This window comes from Pinus tabuliformis, chromosome X (genome assembly GCF_031772625.1).
Source record: "Pinus tabuliformis cultivar Carrire ecotype Pingquan chromosome X, CPIR1, whole genome shotgun sequence".
Lineage (NCBI taxonomy): Eukaryota > Viridiplantae > Streptophyta > Pinopsida > Pinales > Pinaceae > Pinus > Pinus tabuliformis.
Window position 1 is genome coordinate 800,194,101 of NC_142308.1, and position 17,923 is coordinate 800,212,023.

Consider the following 17,923-nt stretch of genomic DNA (forward strand, 5'->3'; position numbering starts at 1 on the left):
AGTTCCAATGAGATTTCATGATTTTCTACAGGTTGCTCATTCTTTATGAAGATGTACTATGCAAATTTCCCTTCAAAAACTGAAATGATTCAAAACAGAATGGTACGGAATCATCTGGCATCATCTGATCATATGGTCCAATTTCCAAGTCTTCATATGTAACTTGAAAATCAATGGTATTCGGGGGCTACAACTATGGATATGAAAATTCTTGAACAAGGTTTTCATTTCCCTCAAGATGGTTCAGACCAAGACTTGTCGAGAGTTGATTTCTAATTGCATGAATGTTGTCTTTGATGAAGTGAAACGAAGCAAAACAAAAAGGCAAAGACCCTTTGCTTACTTCAAAATTTGCTACACTTTCCTCCTCACTTCCAAAGCTGATATGTGATGGTTGAACACTGTATTCGAGCTGCTGAAAGTGAACTTCCTCCTCCCACAAACCAGCTGTTGATTTATCTGCAAGACTAACTTTTGTTTGGAGAACATAATCATCATCATACTGATCAAACTTAGGGAAATCATCAGTATAAAACACATCATGAAGCATATATGTCATATCAACAGATCTCTCTTCTTCAAGATGATCTATAAAACAATCATTATTAGGTCTATGACAATAGGGATAAGAAACAAAATGTTTTGGATCAACAACTTGTTCTTCTTCAATCAGCGAGCCATGGGCTTGAACATTATACTCATTCCTTGTGGTGATCCTTTGCATCATCTATTCCACTGCACTTACCAAAATTTCGATCTTTACCTCTAAAGATGTTGATTCCTCTGGATCTATATTCTTGATCTCTTCTTCTTTCAACTTCGCCCTTCTGATCAGCAAATTAGCCTCTACATCTACTGCACTATTTTGCATCTCTACAAGTGTTGCAAGGTTCCTTTCTCTCAGCTGAAACTCCATTTTTGGATCAAAGGCTTCTGGGTAGTGCAAGAGAGCAGATCCAGGAGGAGGTCTTATATTAGCCAGCATCGAAAAATAGACTTGGTTAAATCTGGTCGAAAACTGTTGTACTGTCTCCCCTGGAAATCTTTTTAGCTGGTTATACTCTTCTAAAATCAAGAAAGGGTTCTGCTTGACCACCCACTTGTCGAGGAAAACCTTGACGAACTACTGGAAATCTGAGATGCTCACATTAGGCAGGGTCTTGAACCAACTCTTGACTTTGCCTTGCAAAGAAAGAGCAAAAATCCTAATACTGACATCTTCTTCATCAACTTCAAAAAGGTCAAGAAAAGACTCAAAATTCAATACATGTCTCTCAGCAGTGATGTTGTCACATTCACCATCAAATCTTGGTAGATATAGGTAATAATTTTTAGGGAAAGCATGGGATATAGGAGGTAAAATCAGATATTTGTATCGATCTGGAATTTTACAAGGTGTAGGAGTATATACAAAAGCTGCAGAATCAGCCTTGGTCTCTTGAGGTTCATCAGTTTGAAGATGGTCATCACAAGATTCAGAAGAAGGGTCTTGATCAAGATCAAAGGCGTGCGAATATTTGGCATTTTCAATCTTCAAAGGGAAGAAATTAAATGTAGGCCAAGGATATTTTCTCAAATACAATATACTTTGCAAAGCCTTCTTGAAATTCTCGGGAAAAGAGAAGAAATAATTTAGAACAAAGAACAAAATGTCTTGGATGAAATTCCAACTTGAATACCTAATCTTTCCATATTGTCCTTTCATGTTTCTTCTAGTCAGGTTCATCCTCCGGTGCAGTCCATGGATCTGATGTCGAAACTGATTTGGAGTCGCCGGGTGAATGATTCCAGCCTTTCTGTGTCTGATCATTGTTCACCATCAACAATTAGATCTGAACTTGATACATTTTACTGAGGAACATAAAACTACGTTCCCCAGTGGAGTCACCACTATGTTATGGCCTAAATCTACCTCAGCCTGAGAAAGGCAGGTCTAGGATAACATCAAACCATGCTTAACCTGGTAGCTAGCCCTACAAGTTCGAGAGAGGGCTCTCTCCTTGTCAATCTCAAGAAATATGGAAAATAATGCAAGAGATGACTGATGTGAATACTAATTTTAGGCTAGATATATGTTCAGAGAAGTTTGATTGATTTTAATGATTGTTTGTTGGATCAGATGAGGAAGGCACTTTTGGGTCCGGGGAATGAACTTAGACTTGCAGAGGTTTCTGTGGGGCGAGGTAAGCAAGTGTTTTAGTACTTTGAGTTAGGTGTAATGGTGAGTCTAAAGACTAGTGAGGAGTTGGAGAGGGCATGCAAATATCATGAGTCCTATTCAAACAGTAGAAAAAATGTAAAACTAAATAAACCCTAAGGCAGAGCACTGAAACATCAATGAATTCCACCTTTATACTTGATTCATTTAGTTATGTAGAAAAAGAGAGAGATAAGGGCACACATAAACATATGATAAACTAAATCACAGAGGAGAAAACAATACTAATTCACTTTGCCACAGGAAACCCACAAAATGCTGCAAAACCTTGGTCTATTTCCTTGCCAAACTGCAGAAGTGATGTACAATAGTGCTCAAAGCATCCACAAGAGTCCAACCTTGACAAATGACTGAAAAAACACATGATATAGACATCCAAACCACCTGTGCTATCCATCAAGGGTCGAATCGATGAGAAAAGTGGTGGTTTCAACTATATCTAAACTAGGAACACAAAAGTAGGCAGTGGAACAGCTTGCCTCTAAAACTTAGGAAACCAATTCATTACAGCTCAAAACCACCTACAACCAATGTATCTACCTCCTTAAGTCATTTTTTCATCATATTTACATCATGGTATATCAAGTTACATCAATTTACATCATTAATTTACCAAGAGAGAAGAAAAAGTCAAAGTGACAGAAAACTAGGTGAAATTATGAACAAACAGACAAAACTGGCAAAATTTCTCCTATGCATAGCGCCATTGATCCTATGCGCACTTTTTCCATGCCACTTTTGGAAGGCTTCTGGAAGTCCAAATCAGGTGCAGGATAGCTCGTTGGAAATCCTAGTGAGTCTATTTATATAGCAACTTGAATTTTTGGATTTTGAGTTCATTTTCCTTTCCAAAAATGGAATCTCCCAAGACTGCTTCCTGTGTGGCAAAAAAGTGGTAGAGAGGGCACTTTTTGGGTGTTTTTTGCCCTTTTGGAGACCTAGAACCTATCCACAATTCTCAGCCATTTCTGAGAATGCATGTTTTTTGATGTTGATTCCAAATATGTAAGTCATTTTTCAAGAAGATACCTCCATCAAAAGCGTAGCGCCAGTGGCGCTACGCACCTGTTGGAAAAGCTTGTGTTAAAAATTTCTATGCGTAGCGCCACTGATTTTGTGCATAGTGCCGTTTTCAGATCACGTTTTGGAGGCCTTCCCAGTGTCCAAATTAGGTCCACAATATCTCATTGGAAATATTATTTTGTCTCCTTTCTAACACAACTTGAATTTTTCAATTTGGAGTTCATTTTCCTTATCAAACGTCAAATCTCCCAAGACTAGTCAAAATGTGCAAAATGAGGCTACCTAAAGGTAGAGTGCTGTTACAGTCAACTTTTGAAGGTCTTCCTCAACTCCAAATTGAGCTCATGATAGCTCATTCGAAATCTCTCTATGTCTAGATATCATTTGACTCATCAAGCAAGTCATTTGGCCAACCAATCTAGGAGAAATCTTGATTTTCCCAAGGTCACTCCAAAAGTACAGAAATCCTCCTGAGGCAACTGTATTTTTGACATTTCTCTAGAACCATGACACCTGTGTAAACATTAAAGGAGGTGTCTCTTACTTGGCCCATTTTGGACAAAAACCTCTCTCACTTTTTCCAAATTCATTTTTCCTTACTCAGAAACATCGTTTGAGTAAACCTTATCCCGATGTGTGGAATAGGGGATTTGTAGAAATGAAGGGGATAAGGGGCTTCTAAATTCTTGAGAAAATTTTGGGAAGTAAGGGGGGATTTTAGGAAATAGGGGAAAGTAGAATTTCAAAGATTGAATGAGGGGAAAGGGTCAAAAAGGGAAAAACACAGGCTTAGCCTAGAAAATTGTCAAATTGTAGCAAGAAACTCGGGTTTATGGGAAAATGAGGAATTTGAGGGATATCAGTGATGAGAAGTGTTCAATAAGGTACACTAAGGATAGGGGAAGGTGTATGAGCATCAGGATACAAGTTTTGTTGATTATTTGACCATCCAAGAGAAATTACTTTCAAAACCTTAGGAAAGGGAAATGAGCCTTACCCAAGTACAACTCAAGCACGAACAAGGTGTAAAATGAGCCATTGGAACCTAAAATGATGATGACAACTCTTTGAATGATGGTACACTAAGCTGAATGGTGACATGGACCAACACTTGTAAAAATTTGGAAGGAGTGAAAACAAACCCTAGACCTAATACCTAGTGACCAAATTTTACTTGAAGATTCACTGAAATGACAAAATTTGACTTTGACACCCTAAAATCACTTTGTAAGAGCATGTTTGATCACTAGAGGAAGGTTGCAAAGACTTACACTAATAGGACCACATAGAAATCAAGATATATGGATGCCAACTTACTCCCTACGAACTGCACAAATACCTCCCCATGAAGATATTTGCATTAGAGTATTTCAGAGAAATCATAAACTTTGATGAAGTTAATTTCCTGTCAGCTAGGAAGAAGACCCTGTTTAAAATAAAAGACCACTTGGGCCCTTTTATTTGTAATAATATGGAAGCTGGACCAGAAGCAGACAAAATCTTATAGCAGATGAACTTCAAGAGCAGTTTCATGTGGCAGTATGACCCTAATGAAGTCATAAATAAACTAAGGCTCAAATTCAAATTGAGTCCTTTCACACCTGATCCCAGGCCATACGTTAAGAGATATGCCAACCAGTCAGAATGGTTGGAAAACACTTTGAAAGATGTGGAGATTACCTTAATTGATGTGGAAAATCAGATTGATACTAGTTCCTTTCTGCAGGTTCCAACCCTAGAAGAAAAGATGACTATTACTCCCATTTTGTAGACCCAAGCCAATGAGGACAGAAATGTGAAAAGAACCAAGGAATAATGATCTAGCTCAGGGATGGACACAACAGATGATAGGTTTGAGATCAGTTATAGGAAGAGGCCCAAGCTTAATCATGTAACTGAACATGAATACACCATTGAGATAGTGGAAATCACTCATTGACACAATGGTTGGAAGGAATAAAGGCCCAGCAGTTTCAGATTAAACTCACCAGCCTTCAACATCAAACACTCAACTTATTGAGAAACATCTCATCATTGAAGTCTCTTCATCCAACAAGGTTGTGGATAAAGAGAAAGATATAAAAGAAAAATACAAGGAAATTAAGTTGAGGAATGAGGCATTGAAGGCTAAAACTTATGCCCATTACTTCAAACAAACACCTGCAAACCAGAATAGGTTAATGTCAGCCTTTGACATTAAGATAAGTAAAATGTGAATGACATTCATGCAACCTACAATCCAGTAGCCCAAATCATCAGCAGACTACAAGAAGATTGAATTTGAAGTTTTAGCTAGGGATGTTCACCCTATTGACCAAATTGAGTTCCACAAACAGGTAGGAGAGATGATTTATTCCACAATGACAAATAAAGCAATGACTGTGCACAAACTTCAAAGCTCACTGGATAACATCACTGCACAGTTCAAGCTGGAAAAGGCATCCTCACAGGCCAAGGACAACAGAATCAAGTCACTGGAAGACTTGGTGATTGAACTTGGATATAATCCCAATGATGTCAAGGCTGCAGAGAAATTGATAAAGAAGAAAAATTAGGATATTGTTGCTTTAAAGAAGTAACTAAAGTTGCCTCATTCAAAACATCTACAGACCAAGGAGGTCCTTGAAATCCAAACTAATTAGGAGGAGATGATGGATCTCATTCTACAATTAAATGGTCAATTGAAATAAATGGAGAAGGATTTGGACAACTTAATATAGCTGAAACAGGCCAACCTTGAGACATCCACTGTCACTGCCATTCCCATAGTGAGTACAATAGTTCCATCAATCTTGGAAGCTTCATTGACCCCCACAGCTCCACTAGCTACAGCACTTCTAGCTGCAATAGCATCTGCATCAGCAATAGGTTCAACAACAGCAGTAGCTTAGCCAAGTGATGAGGCAAGCAAACTGGTCAAAGCCATGGAGGACATGTCCATTCAGACCATAAAGATAAATAAACTAAATGAACAAATAACAAGTCTAGAGGATGAGAAGAAATTGGCACAGATTATGCACAAGAACAAAGTACAGAAATCAAACAGGTTAACTGAAAGAATGAAGAATTTGGAGAAAGAGTTAACATTGAAGGAGCCTCTTGCCCAAGCTAAAGAACAACTATGGGCCAATATCATTGACTGTGTCAATGATATTTGGCCATCTATACAAGTCATCTTTGAACAAAATGATTTAGTCAAAGAGGCTACTGAATCAATTCAAAGAGTTAAGGCCGAACTTGGAGACATGCCAAAAGAAGCCACCACAATAATCCAATTCCTTAACTATAAAAATAAATATGAATTGCAGGAACTAGACATAGCTAATAGGATTGGCACCATACTAGAAGTGAAAAAAGTGCTCACCAAGAGGAACTTAATGATGAACCTTTAGGACAAATGCCAAACCATGGAATTGGCTATAGACAAGTTCATGGTTAATTTTGATGCTTTGAGGCAGAAAGGTCTGCCAAATCCCTTGGTGATAAATGACAAATTGCTGCCACATGAAGACTACAACAAGAAAATCAAAGAGGTGGCAAGATATCAAGCCAATAATTCTTCCATGAAAGGGATGCCTATAGGAAAGCTTCTGTATCAGACATTTGAGAACCCATTTTACCTCCAGCATGAGGTAAAACACCTTTTTGTGAATAGACCCACCTTTGTAAAGTACATAGAAGCAAATGAAATCTACAACAAATTGTAAATATCAAATTACCAGATGCAAAGATCTGCGAGAATTAAAATGACGTACTGTAAAATGGCAGGGTAAAGGTAAATACAAAGCAATAAAAGAAAAACATCAGGCCAACCTAGTCAAAGAGTATCAGATGAAGGAGTATCAGTTAAAAGGGCAAAGTAAAAGGAACAGTCAGCATGAAGATAAATAGCAAAGAAGAAAAGGCTGCAAAAGATCAGACAACACAGCCTAATAAACAGGGACAGATTGCACCAGTTGAATATTTGTCTCTATCTTCTTGTATGAAGATATTTATTTTTCCTAGATTAATTCCCAAGATAGTTTGGGATATTTTGTAACTATTTTTGTATAAATACTTCATAATTCAAAGTATAGAGGTGTGGATTGTTAGACATTTCTATAGTTGTATTGATCTGTAATCTAAGGGTTCATTGCACCAATTTTTCATGTCAGCAGACTAAGCTGAGTAATAAAGAGATTGCATTAAAGGATTCATGTGTTGAGCTACTTCAGCGAAGTATTTTCTTTTTGTCAAATTGTTATTTTCTTGAGTGTTTCACAAACTTGCATGTTATCTAAATTGAATGAATTAACTAGAATTATATTATAGAATTTGTTTTAGTACACTATGTCTTGAACAATTGATCATTTTAATGTTTTCTTCTGATATCCAGATTAGGGAATCCTTCATTGCTCCCTAGTTTCAATTGACCCCTACCATTTCCTTCATTATCGAGTTTAAGGAACCCTTAATTTCTCCTTGGATCCGATTGAAAACCACTTCACCATCCAGCCTTAAGATATGAATTTACTCAACTACCTTACCCTGTAAACACTATTTTTTTAACTTTATCCAGTCCTGTTTGCTTGACACTTGACCCGATAGCCCAATGGTAAAATACATCCCTCTATCCATATAAGTCAGTGATCCCACCACCAAATCAAAACCAAAACCCAATTACAATCATAACTAGCCTAAAATCAATTGACTACACAAAGTTAAATCATAAAGAGAGAGCCCTCTCTGAGCATTAGGAAGGCTATATGCTAATCTCCAAAGTAGGTTTGTGGTTACTTCTATCATTTCTTTCACAACAACTCTAGAGAAATTTTGGAGTGATAACAGGGTGCACCTGAGTCAATCAACCATGCCTCATGATCTACATGTGTACTTGAAGAAGAAGCCAAGTACACATCCCCACCTTCATCTGAGGTGGTTTTTGCCTCAATGGAAGGAGCATCATCAGACCCCCTTCCTTTCGTAGGAATTTTAGATTTACAGTGCCTTCTGAAGTGCCCTTCCTTTCTGCATTTCTAGCACACCTTTACATGTTTTCCTAGAGATTTAGATCTCCCACTTGAGGACTTATTTTTGTGTCTATTCTGGGACCATCCTCGTATAGACAAAGCATCACCATTTTGGCCCTCCATACTTTTATGTATCATATACTCTAGCGGCAAGGATGAAACTATTTTATCAAATTGCAAGCCAGTTGCATTGCTACCCATTGCAACAAGCAGACTATCCCAAGAATCTCGTAGAGAACACAACAAATTGATGCACTTATCTTCATCTGAATTTTTAATATCAATAGATAATAACTAGCTTACCACAGTATTAAAGGTGTTCAGATGCTCTGTCTCCAATTCTACATCTTTCATCCTCAAGTTATACAACTTTTTCCGTAGGAATAATTTATTCACCAAAGACTTAGATTGGTACAAAATCCCTAACTTGTCCCACAAAACCTTCGTTGAAGCTTCCCCTGATACATTCAGCAATACTGAATCTAACACACACAATCGTATTGTGGTCTTTGCCTTCCAATCCAACTTCACCCAGTCTTCAACTGACATTGTTGTTGGTTTAGTACCCAGATCTACCATGACCCAGTAATCTTTATCCACCAGTAGATCCTCCATCTTGAGTTTCCACAACTCGAAACTCTAACCATTAAAGTTCTCGATCTCTATCTTTCCACTGCATGTTATCTTCTTTCACCACAAGAATCAATCTTGTAGATCTCCCACTGAATAGGGACTACCACATGCCCGAGAAAAACCCCTCAGTAGCAAAGGCGTCCCCTTGAAGCCAAAATAGCTATAATTCCAAATGTAGGTTTTAACCCCGTACAAAAATTACCTACATACGAGTTCTAAAAACAGAAAATATACAATAGCAAGAGCATAAAAAATAAAATAAATATACACATATATTTTTCCTCTGGATCCCAAACCTAGGACTACTAAATTTATTTTTCATTATATTCCTTTCAATGTTACAATACATATATATACATGTCAAAGCATCCATAAACCCCAATCCATTAACCCTGGATTAGAACATAATCGTAGTTCCCTTGACCGGATCTACAAAATACCATGGACATAAAACCATCATACCCAAAACCATGTGCAAAATCCATGCATAAAACCATAGGTAGGTCTGCCCACCTAATATAGAGTCCAAAAAAATTTTCCTGGGCACTGCCCCAAACCTCGTGCAGGGGTACTCATGGAAATAATATAACACACACCCAACACTTTGAAGTTCCACTCAGCCATAGACCACGTAGTTTGTCTTCTTCAATAGTGGGTCATCATCGAGCTAGGGCTTTGACTCCATGGGAATCAACTCACCCTAATCATGGTACATAACTAGTACCAACAACTACCCATGCTACTATTGAAGGTACTGGAAATCTGCCAACCAAGGTGGTATCCCCAATGCGAAGTCACAATTAGACCTCAAATTGTTTGGAGTAGGAGCCCCATTATGAATATCATCCCAGAAACCATAGCTAAAATATTTTCGATAGCTGCAATGAATAACATAAGAGAGTATGCAGATAACCTTTGAAATAAACAAGTAAGTTAACATTGTGAAACACCAATTGTAATATGTAAAAGGAGGCTTTCATGAGAGGGAAGTAAAGAGTAAGTCTCTAGAAGGAAAGTAATAGTACTATCCTAAGAGAGTCACACAAGAGAAAGGAAATATTTGTTATATATCTAATGAAGTAGTTCACATAGACATAATGATCATTAAATCAAATACAATACACATCCAACAAGATAAGCACCAAAGCCAACAAAGTAGTTCAATCTCTTTAGGATATATGAACATAAAATTTACCATAAACATCTAAAGAATAGTCTTACAATATTCAATATACATGCATGAAAGTGTGTTGGTTCAAAGATCTTTGGATTATTAAGAGAAAGATCCAAGTACACAATTACAATGGTGAGACACTAGCTCCAGTAGTGGAACATTAAGTCACTCCTTTCTTCTCCAAGGAATGATCTTCTATCATATTCTAAGATAGAGAAGCCAAGGCTAGCTCTCCAAATCCTAAGCCTCCAAAATCCCTTTGCTTGAATTATGAGGGTGTATTTATAACAAGAGGAATGGCCTTTCATACCCTCATGAATCTTGAGATTCCCTCATGACTATTGAACTTCCAAGTTACTCTTGAACTTTTACAAGACTCTTAGGATTTTCATAGTGACTCTTTAGTCCACATGTGAATTTTCATATTCCACATGTGACTCTTGGAATTCTGCACATCTACATTTTTTCATTTTCTTGGAAATACATAATTACATTCCACATCATGTGGTTCAGCCCATTAACACATATGACATTGTGATGACACTTGTATATGCCATGACTTGGCAATGATTAGATGGAACTTCATGATGATGTGGCAATGCCAAGGTTCTTTTCTTGTTGCTTCCTTGGTATCTTCTTGATTTATTTTTCATGTACTTCATCTTCATCCTCCAAGGGGCTTATTGATATGGATACATCTGTGTGATCTTGATCTTTAGTCTGCTTTCGTGATTTAGTGTCCCTTCATCTTCTTACTCGATGATCTCTTCGTGGTTCTAGCTTCAAAAGTGTCCTCCTATAAGATCTTCTATCATATCAAGATACAATACCTACAAATGAAATTCACTCATGACATGATGAAATCGGTTTAGAAATCTCCTAGTCTATATGATGCTTCAAGCAATTCACTGACCGATGTGGAACAAGGTACTGGATTGAGGAGGAGGCTCAGGGATTCCACAATGTGTAGTTTTAGAGGGTAGTGATGTAGGTTTGGTGACCATGATTGCACAATGCGTAGAATCCAAGGGTCAGGGGATCAATATTTCACAGTTGAGGGAATTTGTGAGACGGAGTTGAGGGCTTGCTCACAGTAACTGCACAGTGTGTAGTTATGCAAGGCAAGATGACAAGACTGTGTAGTTGGGAAACCGAGTGAGACAGTGAGGAAGGCTTTCTCATTGTGATTACATAGTGCATAGTGCAAGAAGGTCAGTGACTAAGGATTGCACAGTTGGGAAAGTCAACGAGGCAAAAATGGAGAGATTACCCATTGTAACTGTATGGTGCACAGTTCTGGGAGGCCAATGACTGTGTAGTTGAGAGCACCAGTGAGTGAGGCAGGCCTAACTCCTGACTAAAACTACACAGTGAAAGGGTGAATGCATGGAGGAATTATGTATTTTACAAGGCAAGAGGTTGAATTAGGAACTTTGACTATGCAATACCTAGTTATAGGAGGCAAGGGATGCTAGCTAGGGCCTAAGACTACACAATTTAGGGAGATAGAATGGAGGAGGGTTGAACAGGTAAGGAGTTTCTTCATAAATTGACTAAGTCTGGGATCAGTGAGGAAAGGGATAAAATTAGGACATAACTTGAACATGATCACACACTCATATATTATTAACCTTAAGACAATGAAGCATGTAACACCTAGAATCAACGTGTACCCATTGAAACGACAACAAAATAATAGTTTCCTTCAAGTGCTACACTTAAGGTACACTTTGCGACACAAGTGATTACACCAACCAAACAGTGTAGAGGACTTGTGGAATGAGTATAATGCATACCCCTATGATAAATATAATATAATAGTACAAGAGATTACATCAAAGATTCCCTTCAAGAGTGTGCAAATAACTAGATTTTACTAGATGCGGACTTCTCATTACCAAGAGGCAACACTTGCAACAGTAAGAAAAAATGAAAACGACACTTGAAAAATCTAAAGAAATGGAAAGAAACACATGTTGTAGCAAAGAGAACATGAAAATACCACTTGTGAAGTGTGTTATCACCTAGAATTTCAGTCCATGTAAAACAGTCCATGTATTACAGTCTATGTACATAATGTTGTCCCAAACAAAAAAAAAAATCATTGTCATGTGTGATGAATGGTTATGGTCTTCTGTGTGTTACTTAGGGATCATGTTTTAAAAATGTATTGATGTGAATCATTGCAAAAAACCGTTCGTCACCCTCCATCATAATTCTTTAAGGCATGTCATTTCTTGTTTGCGTCATTGGTCCTTTGCGCAGTTTCGCAGCGCAGTCTGATTGGCCAATTTGGCAGCGTAATGATGTTTCCGCCTTTTCGTAGCGTGTGATTTATCAGCCATTTCGTAGAGAATTCTGTCCATTTATAGCTGTTTGCGCTACGGAATCGGGGATTCGGGGTTTCTGCAGCGCATTTTCTTGAAATGTCAAGTCTGGGGGGATGAGTCATTAGATCCGTCCATATGTTGTCAGTTGATGTCCTCTCCAGGTCATTATGGTCATCATTCTGCTATGAGGTTCAAAATCACGCACATAAATATCATTTGAAGTGATTTTATGATGTATGGTTGTATCATAATAGTTGTTATTAGTGCGGGAACTGACTTGTTTGTATGACAAAATTATTGAAGCGAAAGGGAGCCCGAGTTTTCATTTAAAGGAGCTGATTGCAAGCGAGCCTGCATTCCAAAGTTTGAAGTTGCATTCTGAATTGAAGCCGCTGTTAGTTTTCTGTTCGAAAGTTTGCAAAGTAAAATGGAGAAAAGGGAACATCGATCCGATAGGTGCCAAAGAACAGAACCAGTGGGGCTTGATATTACTTTAAAGGATGAAGGTGTAGCAAGAGCTTTTAAAAACGCGGGTTGCTGGAGGTTTTGTGAGAAGTTGCAAGGAGGGCACGCAGAGGTAACAAAAGCTTTTGCATTGAATTTTACTGGTTTAAACTCTAAGGTGTCAATGCTAGAATTCCCTGTATCCCCAGAAGCCATTTCTAATGTGACTGAGATCCCTAGAGGTGGAAATGAATGGTTCAAAAATTTTAAATTCGACATGAGCCCATGTAAGGAATTTTTGAAGGAGCCTTATGTAAATGAGGATCTCACGAAAGCTGTGCCAAGGAGTTACGTGAAGGAACATTTTGCCTTACTCCTCACATGCATCCAAAAGTATTTAACATGCAAAGGGAGGTATAACAAAGTGTACTCATATCATTTTAAGCTTTTGTTACATTTCACAGGCAAAGCGTCAATTGATATACCTTTCTACTTATTCAGAAGCCTAAGTAAAATGTGTGATAAAATTCAGTTGAAAAAAGATGACTGTGAAACATCACTGTTTCATCATGGTTTGGTGAAGTTGTTAGTGTTAGATGGTTTGCAGAAGATTGGTAAAGATTGGGATTCCTTTATTTTTATGGCGGGCTTTCAGAGCAAGACGGGCCTTACTCCATTGCCTGTTAGGGAAAGGGAGAAAACAATTGAAGAACCTACTCTTGCTGAGATCAGGAAGGAGGTGAAAGATCTAAAGAAGTCCAAAACCAAGTTGAAGAAACCAGTGAAGCCTGTGGTGATCAAGGAGACACCTAAATCATCATCAAAAGAGAAGGTCAAACAAAAGAAGGATGCACCTGCACCAAGTGAAGTTAAAAAGGGATCAAGAGTAAAAACGAGAGGTCAGTTGAGCAAGGAGAAGGGTAAGTCAATTGCTGTTGAAGAGAGTCCTGTGTCAAAAGCTAGTTTAACTGATTTACTTGAAGCAATTGAACTTGAACAAGATCAGTCAGTGCAGATTGAGCCAATGGAACTTGAACAAGATCAGCCAGTGCAACCAATGCACATTGACTTAACCCAATCTTCACCAGAGAGCATGAAGAAATCAAAGGCTTCGAAAAGGTTACAGTTTGAGGAGCCAAGTGAAGAATATGTGTTTAAACCAAGGAGGCCAATTACAAGAAGACAAATGAAAGAGGCCGAGAAAGTGCATAAAGAGGAGGCAGCTGTAAAAATGCCTAGTACAGAGTTTATTGAAATTCTGACTAAAACAGTGCATGCAGCCAAGAGTAAAGACAAAGGTAAAAAGGTTATTATTAGCCAAGGAGGGAATGTCATAGCTATCAAGAACCAGGCAGGAAAGACCCAGGAAGAGGTGCCTCAGACAAAGAGTTTTTCTAGAGAACGTGCAATGAGATATGCTAGTTATAGAAGGGTTGTATTAAAAGGCAGCACAAGTCTACTGAAGCAAGTTGGCTCAGGGTCTGATGTATTTTCATGGATGATACCAGCAATTAAACAAGCAAAACACGTGAGAAAGCTGAACATGTGTCTGAGATCAGAAAATAAGGCTTTGAAGGAAGAGGTTAGCAGTTTGAAGAAGAAGCTAGGTAAACTAGCTCACTGACTTAAGAGGAAAGGTACTTTTCAAAAGTTTTGATAAATTTTGGTTCAAATTCTATCATTTTGAAGTTATTTAGGTCCCTAGCACCTGTATAAAATGTCTGAAGGAATCATGAGTTTAAGCAGAAAGCGCTGCAAAATAAATATGTTTTGTTTTGACAAAAACAGTAGTTTCGTAGCGCGCTACGAAACTACTGTAGAACGCTGTTTTATAAGAAAACAATGAAATTTGATGATGGGGTCAGCGAATTTTGAAAGGAATGCCTCGAGGAAAGGAGGGAGATTATACATGGATATCATAGCAGCTCAAATAGTGACAGGTGTGAGTTTTAAAGAAAAAGTGAAATATTTTGTTTTTTGCTAAAGTGTTCTTAAAGGCACTTTATGTCCGAATTATTAGGGTTCTGGTAGGGTTACCGAGATTGTTGGTTAGCACACCTGTTTAGTCCACAAGGCATCCAGATCATGAGGCAGATGGTGTTATGCGTTATTATTGAAGGATTAAGAGCTTGGAGCGTGGTTTTTAAATGGTGAAGAAGAATGGAAGACAGGGACCGTGAAAATAGGGTGTTCATGTTTACTAGTTAATAAGCCATCTTCACAGCTAGCACCCGAAGGCCAGCTCATTCAGTGAATGTTCCTCAATATATCTCAGCCACAACAGAAATTGTACAGCTGTCAAGGATCCAAGGAGAATCATGCACACGAGAAGATAGAGTTGGGCTTTCAATGTAATTAGGATTCTCTGCATTTACAACACAATACCTTATGTATTTAATAAGTTTGTTTAGAAATAGATAAGGTTAATTAATGGTAGATCATCGAGCTCTCCCCTCATGCTTGTTGAGGAGACTCAAGATAGTTTTAGTTTTGGTTTTCCTATATATAGTGAAAACTCTGATGTAAGTAGGGTTGGAGATTTATGAAAAAACAGAGTTTTTATCAGCTCATGTAAAAGACTTTGACAGTAATATAAAGATTACTTTTTCTTCCCAAGATTCATCATGTGTTCAAATGCTCAGAATGTGTGAAGTTTTGTCATTATCCTTTATATATTTTACAGCTCACTAAATGTGCAATCACTCTGAATTCACCTAGTGCTCAGACTTCCTGTGTATATTTATGAGTTGTGGTTCTTTTTGAGAAATGTTTTGAGTGTTAAACATTATATGCCTTGGCTTCTATGATTGAGTGATTAATAGTTTACTGCAGAAGTGTATGACTCCATGAGCCCAATGGAAGAAGTGTTGTTTTGTTTTTCCAACCAGCTTTATTTTCATGAAATGTGTGAAGAGTTAGCCATCTGTTTTTGTAATTGATTCTTATCAAAAGTCTGTGAGAGAGCCCTCTCTGACTAAGGAGGCTAATCCTTAGTCTAAAGTCTGGTTGAAATAGTTACATGAGATCTTGCTAGGTAGCAGCCCTTAGTACTGATTTTGTGATAACATTTTGGTGCGTCTGCCGGGAGCCTGATGATTACTTATCCCCGAAGTTTGAAGAGTGAATTTCTGAAGGTAGCAGGAGTTCAAAATGATTTTCGAGGCTGCATTCTACCTTGGTGACTCCATTGTTTTTTAAAGCTTAAAGGTGGCTTCGAGAGGAAGATATACAAGGAGAAATCCTTACCCAAACCCACCTAGTCTTGTGGAGAATCCTAATATCATCTCAAGGAGTAAACAAAGATTCTCTGATATACCAGGTACTTCAAGTATTTCAAAGTCTTTATTTCCTGAGTTTTCTAGAAGTCCTGAGGATAAACTTGTTGATGATAAAGTTCAAGAGGTTTTATTAAGGTCTGAGAATGAAGAAGAATTAATTGGTATTATTTTGGATCTACAAAAGAGAGGTATTGATACTTCATCTCTAGTATCACAAAAAGATAAAGAGGAGTTTTGGGAAATTGTTTCTTCTGAATTGTTATTAGAGAAAGAGGACTTGAAACAGCTCAAGGAGCTTGACCCTTTTGAAATTTTGCTTAACTCAAAGACTGGTTTACCTCTCCCAAATTGGAGTTCCTTTGTCAGTGGTTTACAAAGCCCCAATAGTCCTTTTCGTACTCATAATTTGTCCTCTGCCTCTGCTAGTCCAAACAGCCCTCAGACAACATCTCATACTAGTTCTGGTCCTTCTGGTCATACAGTACCTATTGTCACTGTTCCTCCATTAATTATGGTTGTACCTGCTAGGTATGCTCCTCTAGCTCTCCCTGCTGTTTTGCATGATCTCCCTAGCAAATATGCTGCCAGGATTCCAACATGGGGAGGGGATGAAGACATTACTGCTGAAGAACATGTGGATAGATTCAATGACTTTGCTGACAGAGAAGAGGTGGATGATGAAGATGTAAAGTTAAGACTATTTGCACAAACTTTTATTGGAGAGGTCCGAAAATGGTTTAAAGCCTTGGGAGCTGGTAGCATTCATAGTTGGGCTGAGTTTGAAGATAGTTTTCTGAGGAAATGGGGAAATAGAACTAATCCCGTTCAGGCCCTCACTGAGTATAATAATTTAAGAAGAGCTCCAGATGAGACTGTTCAAAATTTTTCTAAGAGGTTTAACAAAATTTATAATTCCATCCCAGTACATTTGAAACCTCCTGGAGCTTTGGCACAGTTAAGGTATGCTGAGTCTTTTGATTCAGATTTTTCTCTTTTACTCAGAGAAAGAGAGTCTGCTAATTTGGCTGAAATGCAAAATGATGCTATCAAAGTAGAGGTGAATATACTTGCTGCTAAAAAGTCCAAGATGGCTAAGGCTAAGATAAAGGAAGAGGAGAGGCCTTCTACCTCTGCCCAAGAAGATAAATTTGAAACCATGATGAAGACTATGGAGAAATTGATGGATCAATTAGCACTTGGGAATACTGCTGCTCCTCAAGCACAACAAGAACCTAGGTTCAGGAATCCTCAATTTAGAAGGCCTCAAAATCAGCAAAGGCCAAGAGATAATAGAAATCAGCAAGCTGATCCTCCTGTGAGACCTCCTTTTCAACAAAACATGGTGGATGAGGAAGCAGAACCTGAGGAACCTGAGGAATCTATTCATTGTCTTGGTGAAGAAGATTCAGAGATCTTTTTAACAAAGGAGGAACATGATGAGTCCAGCCAACTAAAAGCCGAGGAGGAACCCTCAGATTTCTTAAAGGGTTATCAACATGCCATATTTGAAATCCAAAAGCAATATAACCTCAGAAACAGAGATGTCCCTATTACAGCAAACAAGGCTCAGCCCAAGAAAAATGTTTCAAAAGCAGTGGAAGACAAAAAGGAAAAGCCAAAACAAGCTGATGGAAAGAGTGATTCTCCTCTTGAGAAAAAGGATAATCAAACCCCTGCTCCTCCTAAAGAAATTGAAAGGTCTACTTCAGTGTTTAATATAGAAAATGAGATTGCTAAAATTAAAATATCAGTCCCATTTAATGAAATCTTGAAAGTAGACAAGTATAGAAGTAAGATTGTGGAAATGCTTAATT